Here is an 8,179-nt window from a genome sequence, read left to right on the forward strand (position 1 = left end):
GTGGACTGGGCTAAAGCGGTGTGTCGGTTCCTTCTGGCTGCTGTGACAAATTACCACAAGGTCAGTGGCCTCAGACAACACAGATGGGTCCTCCTACGGTTCTGGAGTCCGGAAGTCTGAAGTCGGCTTCCCTGGGATCAAGTCAAGGGGTCGGCAGGGCCGTGTTCCTTCGAGAGGCTCGGGGAGGGGACCCCTTTCTCGGCCCGTCTCAACTTTTCGTGGCTGCTTGTGTATTTCTTGGCTTGGGGCTCGTTCCTCCTTCGTCGAAGCGAGTGTCCGCCTCTGAGATTGTATCTCCTTCTTGACTCTGACTCTCCGGCTTCCGTCTTAGAAGGGCCCCTGGGAGGACACTGAGCCCACCAGGATAACTCAGGATAAAGCCCCGTCTCAAGCTCCCTGACCCAATCACATCTGCAGAGTCCTTTTTGCCATTTATAACGCACCATTCACATGGTCCCTGGGATAGGACAGGGACGTGTCTGGAGGGGGCACATTCTCCAGCCTTCCACAGGCAGTGTCCAAAAAGGTCCTCGTCAATACATAACTGTGTTACCCAAAAGCAACGGACCAGTGTCTCTCCAGGGTCTTGACTGTGCCCACCCTGTTCACGTACGCAGTTCCAAAGGAAACTGAGAAGAATCCCCAAGAGCCCCTTGGAATGAGGGCTTGGGTGTTCCAAGCACTTCACAGAGATTGTCTTGATTTCGCAGGACACCCCGGTGAGCAGAAAAGGTGGTTAGATCATCCCCAGATCTGCTGACTCAGAACTCACATTTTTAACAAGAACTACTGTTCCAGACAACAGGCAAATACAAGCAGCGCTTCATGGTCTTAATCCATTTCTATAAGGAAAAATCACCATCTTTTTTTTTTTTTAAGATTTTATTTATTTACTCATGAGAGACACAGAGAGAGAGGCAGAGACACAGGCAGAGGGAGAGCAGGGATCCCGATGCGGGACTCGATCCCAGGATCACGCCCTGAGCTGAAGGCAGACGCTCAACTGTTGAGCCACCCAGGCGGCCCGAAAAAGCACCATCTTAATTCTTAGGATGATTACGATGTTTTAAATCATTCTATCCTAAAAATTAAAAAAAAATCATTCTATCCTAAAAGTAATAAAGCTCATTATGGAAAAACGGTGAAAAGAAACAAAAAATATCACCTGCTCTCCCAACACCCTAATGTAAGCACTATTTTTTTATATGTGAACATTTCCACATAGCTACTTTGTGCATCCACATCACACTCTTCATCCTGTTAGAAGGCTTTTTTACTGAACCTGGTCTAAACATAGTTGTACTGTCATTACGTCAATGGCTTTATGATAGTGGAATAACCATTTGGTTTATTTCACCATTCTCCAATTTGGGGCAATTTTTCGCTAATCTAAGCAATTTTGTGACAAACATCTTTGTGCACATAGCTGTTCTCTACATTGAAGATTATGTCTTTAGAATGGATTTCCAAAAGTGGAATTACTGAGTCCTTGGTAATAAAAACTCAAAAAAGCACATTTTAAGATATCAGCGGTACATTGTGTGCATGTGTGTGAGCTGGGAACTTGTTCTGGGAGGACAAAAATCTAACCTTTTTCAACTGGATTCCACGACAGAGTGATAATGGTTCACTCCTGCCTCTTGAACAACTGGGCCTGGGTTCAGCCTGTGAAAATGAGCCTAGCGCTAGGAGACTCCTGGCAACAGTGCTGTGAGGAAGCACCCACTCCCAACCTCGGATTTCTGTCCTCTAAGGCCATGACCTTGGTCATCAGCATCATCCCTGACAAAGTGGGTCATGGGACATGCTCACCCCTGTGGGCATTTATGCCAACAGGACTGCTTTATGGAGCTAGAGGGGTGCTAATTTTAACTGTTTTGATGGGGCATGTTAGAAAGTGACAGTGACTAAGTCACTGTCATTTGATTCCGGTTCCTTCATTTTTCACACCAGTCAGAAAGCAAAAGTGGGACAAAGATTTGGGTGATTTTAGGGGCACCTGCGTGGCTCAGTGATTGAATGTCTACCTTCGGCTCAGGTTGTGATCCCAGGGTCCTGGGATCGAGTTCCGCATCAGGCTCCCTGCAGAGAGCCTGTTTCTCCCTCTGCCTGTGTCTCTGCCGCTCTGTGTCTCTCATGAATAAATAAAACCTTGTTTAAAAAAAAAAAAGGATTTGGGTGGTTTTCCTAGTGTACCTTTTTAAAAATATTTATTTATTTATTTATTTATTTATTTATTTATTTATTTATTTTTAGAGAGAACAAGTGGGAGGGGTAGAGAGAAAGTCTTAAGCAGACTCTGCACTGAGTGTGGAGCCCAATGCAGGGCTTGATCTCATGACCCTCAGATCACAACCTGAGCCAAAACCAAGAGTCAGAAGCTCAACCAACCATGCCACACAGGCACCGTAATGTGCACTTTTTGGGGTAGGTTTTGTTTAAGTAATCTCTACCCCCAATGTGGAGCTCAAACTCGACCCCAAGATCAAGAGTCATATTCCCTAGGGTCACCCAGGTGGCTCAGTCGGTTGGGCGTCCAACTCTTGGTTTTGGCTTGGATCATGGTCTTGGGGTCATGGGATTGATCCCCTAGTCAGGCTCCTTGGTCAGCATGGAGTCTGCTTGAGATTCTGTCTCCCTCTCCCTCTGCCCCTCTTCTGTGCACACGCACCCTCTCTCGCTCTCTCAAAAATAAAATAAATAAATCTTAAAAAAAAAAAAAAGAGTTGCACACTCTTTCAACTGAGGCAGCCAAGGCCCCCTGGTGCACTTTTTTCTCAGTGTACAATTTCAGTAGTTTGAAACAGCAACTATCACCACAATTGATTCTATAACATTTTCATCAGTTCTAAGAAACCATAGACCAAATAGCAGCCACTTCCAATTGTCCCCAAGTTCCCCCTCCACCCTGCCCCCCAGACAGTCACTAATCTAGAGATGACTCTCTAGCGGTTTGCCCACCCTGGGCGTTTTATATAAATGGAACCATTCAATACGTGACCTGTTGTGATGGGCCTCTTCCACTCAGCACCACATCTTCAAGGCTGGTCCACAGCGCAGCATGTCCGTATTTCATTCTTCTTATGGCAGGACAGTATTCCGTTGCATGGATGTATCGCCAGACTATCTTTTGCTTAATCATTCATCTGTTGATGGACACTTGGGTTGTTTCCACTTTTTCGCTATTATGAGTAAGTCCTGCTATGAACATTTGTGTGCGAGTTTATGTGTGGACATGTTTGCATTTCTCAAGTACCCAGGCATACAGTTGCTGGGTGGTATGGGAAGTCTGTTTTTCACTTTTTGGGGAACCACCAGAACTGTTTTCCAAAGAGGCTGCCCCATTTTACATCCCCGCTGCACTGTATGAAGATTCCATTTCTTCCCACCTCTTCACCAACACTTGTCTGTCCTTTTTTATTCTAGCCATCCCACTGGGTGTCTCACTGTCGTTTTCATTTGCATTTCCCTCATTATTAATGCTGTTGAACATCTTTTGTTGTCTTTTGGCCATCTGTGTATCTTCTTTGAAGAAATGTCTTATTCAAATCCTTTGCCCATTTTTTAAATTGGTCTATTTGTCCTCTTGTTAGTGAGTTGCAAGAATTGTTTGCATACCTTGGTTCTAAGTCTCTTACCAGAAAAGTGATTTACAAATATTTTCTCCGAGTTTGTGGGTTGTCTTCACTGCCACCTCTTTTTCAATCTACACATCAGAGAAGCTGTAGCATTTGGAAATTTTCTTTTCCTTTCTTTTTAAAAGATTTATTTATTTGAGAGAGAGACGGGGAGAGCGCAAGCAGGAGGAAGAGGGGCAGAGGGGGAGGGAGGAGCAGACTCCTTGCTGAGCGAGGAGCCTGACATGGGGCTCCATCCAAGACCCCAGGATCATGACCTGAGCCCAAGTCAGGTGCTTTTTTTTTTTAGATTTTATTCATTCATGAGAGACACAGAGAGAGGCAGAGACACAGGCAGAGGGAGAGGCAGGCTCCCCACAGGGAGCCCGACTTGGGACTTGATCCCAGGACCCCAGGATCACGGCCAGAGCCAAAGGCAGACGCTCAACCACTGACCCACCCAGGCGCCCAAGTCAGGTGCTTAACTGACTGAGCCACCCAGGTTTCCCTCAGCATCATTTTAAAATGGAGTGCCAGAGCAGAAGCCCTTTGCTGATCTGATTCTTATGGTAAGTGAAACGGAACCAACACCAAAAACGACAGTTTCTTTTCTCTCTCCTGTGCCCCCAGCCTTCCTACCTAAACATAGATCTCCAGAGACGGGGGAATGTAAAGAAGAGGCAATAAATCACCTATGTTTTGGCAGGATCACCTTGCAAACAACAATGAATACCTCAGCTGAGAGGATGAGTCTATCAGTTGAACCTGCGAAATCGACCACAGATTGTCCTAATGGAAAAAAATAATAGACATTTTCAGGAAATTAGCCCCACATAGACAAGAAACAGGACTGTTCCATGTGTTGGACAAATGGTCCTTTCTGGAGAAAAGTGCTGATTCTTATACTAATGACATGTATATGCAGGTTGCCTTAAAGCAATAGCTGAGCATCTGTAGAAAAGTAGGGACACTCTTCCAGAGGCCCCTGCCACGTAACGGAGAAGTATCGGGAGAAAGATGGATCTAGAATGTCCTTTCCTTTCTTCCCGGTGGCACACATGCCTACCACCCAACTCTCAAGTTCAATCGAGTCCTACCTTTCTCCTGCGTGCTCCTGAGACCTCAGCAGCCACACAGATCACCTTGCTCTCTGACCACCCCGAGGGCCTTCTCTCCCTCCCCACATGACTTTGGCCTTGATTCTCTACTTCCTGAGACTTGTTTTCTCTGTTAACGTCTTGTCTCCCACATCTCCCTGCAAGTTTCTAAGGCCGGAGGCTGTTCCTGATATACAAAGAAGAGATTCTAGAAATGTCTGTTGAAGTGAGTGATATCATGACCTATAAGAGTGGGAAATACTGCTGGGCCAGCTCTCACCATCTCATATGGCTGTGCTTTGCCACGGTTCGCAAGGCTCCTGGCAGGAGGGGGGAACAGCAGGCCTGGGGGCCGCTGCTTCTGTCAATGTACCATTTGGCTCTTCCTCTTTGCCTCTTTCCTTCCTGTGCCTCTGCTTTCTGTTTGTGCCCTTTTCATTCTTATTTTTATTATTTTTTAAAATTTCTCTCCTTCCCACTAAGTGACAAGAAGAAAAATGATCATCCCAGAACTCAAAGGATGGCAAAAGGAGGAAAGCCTGGAATGATTTGTTTGGTGCTTTTTCCTCTTTCTTTTCTTTCTTGTTTCTTTTCTTGCTTGCATTTTGTCCAATGAGGCCAAGGGAGTTTGGGAAATTTGTATCTATGTAGAATTGTAGACGGTGGAAGAAACTCAAGAGATATCATGTGGCTCAACAGATACCTTTAGGATGAAGAAATGAAGGTTCAGAAAAGTGCCCCAAACAGCACAGCTAGTGAGTGGCAGGGTTGGGGCTAGAACCTGAGTCTCTGGACTCCTTGCCCAGTGCTTTTGCCCCTGTCCCTGGGGTGGGATATCTACACATATGATGCCTGGTTCATAAAGAAAGGATGTTTGATAAATATCATTATCATGATTAGCAACGTCTCCAAAACCTAGCAGAATTTAGGCTGATTCCAAAGTCTAAAAATCTAGGAGTCAAATTCAGCATCAGCTGTAGAGAAAGTAATGCATTGCTCTGACAGTTTTCCTAAAACTCATCATGGCAGGGTTTCCTAAAACCCTACAGCCTCCTACCCTGTAAAAGTGTTGGCTTGTTTCTGGCAGATGATTAAACCCCAAATCCAATGCAAAAGCAGAATTTAGGAGCTGACAATTCAAAAACGCGTATGGATGTCAAGAGGCTTCTCCTGGCACCCTCATGGCTCAGCCCTGCTGCATGTGGCTTTGAGTCAGGCTGTCCAGGGCAATTAAAAGTCCTGTTATCCGTCAGGAGAGTGGCACGTTCCAGAATTAGCAAGAAATGATGCTGTAGGAAAAGGCTCTACAAAATGTATCCTTGTCGTGGGATCACATAAAATGTTATCTGTGTGAGAATCAGCCGATTTTATGGAGGGGAAGAAGGGGAAGACCATGGCCCTGAGAAATTCATCGTCTTGCTTTGAGAACCTTCCAATGAAAACAGGCTTAGATAGGGCTTCCTTCCAGCGGAAGCCTTAGGATTAGCTTCTTCTACTTTCACGGGCAGTGGAAACAGCATTCTCTTATAACCCTTTCTTTTACCATAAACATCTTGGTTATATGATATAACAATGATAGAAGAAATAACAGGGAAAAAAATGGAACCAAGACACTGAGATAAAAGGCAGAGCACAATTTTTCCGTTTGATGTTTTCTGAAAAGTACCATGATCTGAGTAGATTTTTACTTCTTTCATCCTCATGATGGCTGAGGCCCTGATTGTAGCAATCAAAGTCGGGTGGAGTACCAGTTGAATCAGCTCCCAGGATAATGCAACTCCGGGAGAATCCTTGAGCTCAGAGCTTTAGAAGTCATGTTCTTCAGAATCATGTGACATGCTGGCTGCCAGGGAGATGGCCAGTGTGGGGGTCCTGGCGGCCTGCAGTCCAAAGCCTTCCAGGACCTCCTGGCTCATCAGTACACTCCAGGAGGGCACAGCCCCTCCTCAGAACGACACGGCCCCCGTGTTATTTCAATTCTGTCTCTTGCGGCTCATATCTTACAGCTAGCTCGCAGAAGGCCAATGGTAGAAACCTCAAGGCTTGTGCATCTCTAGGTTTGCCACTTCTGATGTTGCAAATAAGCCAATCATGGGCTTCAAAGCAAATCGTGGTTTATGGAAATATTGAAGAGCTGGAGGGCATTTGTTCTATAAATCCTCATTGAGCATTTGTCGGAGGACCATCTCTGGGTGAGAGGCTGCGAGGGTCGGGAAACAGGACCCCCGCCCTCCGGGAATGGACAGTCTGATACCGGCTTTTGAAGAAGTACAAGTGACTCACCTCATTCAAGGGGGATCTTATATAAAGAGTGCTTTTGTGTCAGTGATCCTGAGACCCCTCAGTCCGTACTTCACCCTACCCCAAGAGCCACAGCTCCTTAGGATCCTGGGGGTCAGGATAAGAAGGCAGGAACTGCCAGGTCAGAGAATCTCAGGATACCTTTTGGCCATGTGGCAGCCGCCATATGACAGTTGGTGCCCCACTCAGTCCCTGCCTGATTCTGGGAGTGAAAGTTTATGAGGGTTGGCAAATCTCAGTACGTCAGTGTTTGCTCTAGGCTCCTTCTGTCCCCTCTCATTAATAGGACCACCTCGCATAACACAAGCTGAGGTAGGACAGGGAACGTAATGGCTTTGTTTCATCCATGGTTTACACCACCGTGTCCTGGGTTTTAAAGATCCTGGGTTGCTTCAGTGTGAACCATCAGGATCTGAGTCCTTTCCCGATGGTTTGGAAAACTGCAGAGTCATTGCAAAGCAATATATTGAATAAACAGAAGAAAGAGCGAGAGAGCAGGGGAACGAGGGAGTGAGAGCCTTTACGCACATGTCCAGAAAGTCCAGTGTGTTCAGCCTTGAGGTTTAATTAGCTAGATCTGTCATCTCAACCCCAGACACTTCAGAGCAGCGGTTCTCAGCCTGGTTGCGCATGAGAATCCCCTAGGGAGCTCTTAAAATGTACAGATGCCCAAGTCCTACCACAGATGAATTAAATCTGAATCTCTGGGGGTGGTTCACAGACATCAGTATTTATTAGCATTTCCACTGCTATACAGTCATCAGACAACTGAGGATCACCGAATTAGATTTCTGGTAGAGGATTTAGGAGGTACTAGATTTTAAAAATCCCCTGCTCTTCTGAGTATGCTCCAATTCTATTTAAATATAAGACCCCGGCATGATGCGTGTGAGGCCTCAGTAACCTTGACTTATTATTCTCAACATTTTGAGAATGTTACCCAGAGAATACTGCTTATGTGTATGTGTAAACACGTGTAAGTATATAGGAATGCATCTATATAGAGAGGTTGGGTTCTCAGTATCTTTCTGGAACCAAAGCTACATAATGGCTTCATTTTTATCAGGGTGGTATTCTCCTCCTTTTGTGACCTGGGCCCTTGAAAATTCATCCATTCCTTTATTTGAAGAGCATGTGCTTGCCTGCACTGGTGCCGCAGCAGGT

This window comes from Canis lupus, chromosome X, assembly GCF_011100685.1.
Source record: "Canis lupus familiaris isolate Mischka breed German Shepherd chromosome X, alternate assembly UU_Cfam_GSD_1.0, whole genome shotgun sequence".
NCBI lineage: Eukaryota > Metazoa > Chordata > Mammalia > Carnivora > Canidae > Canis > Canis lupus.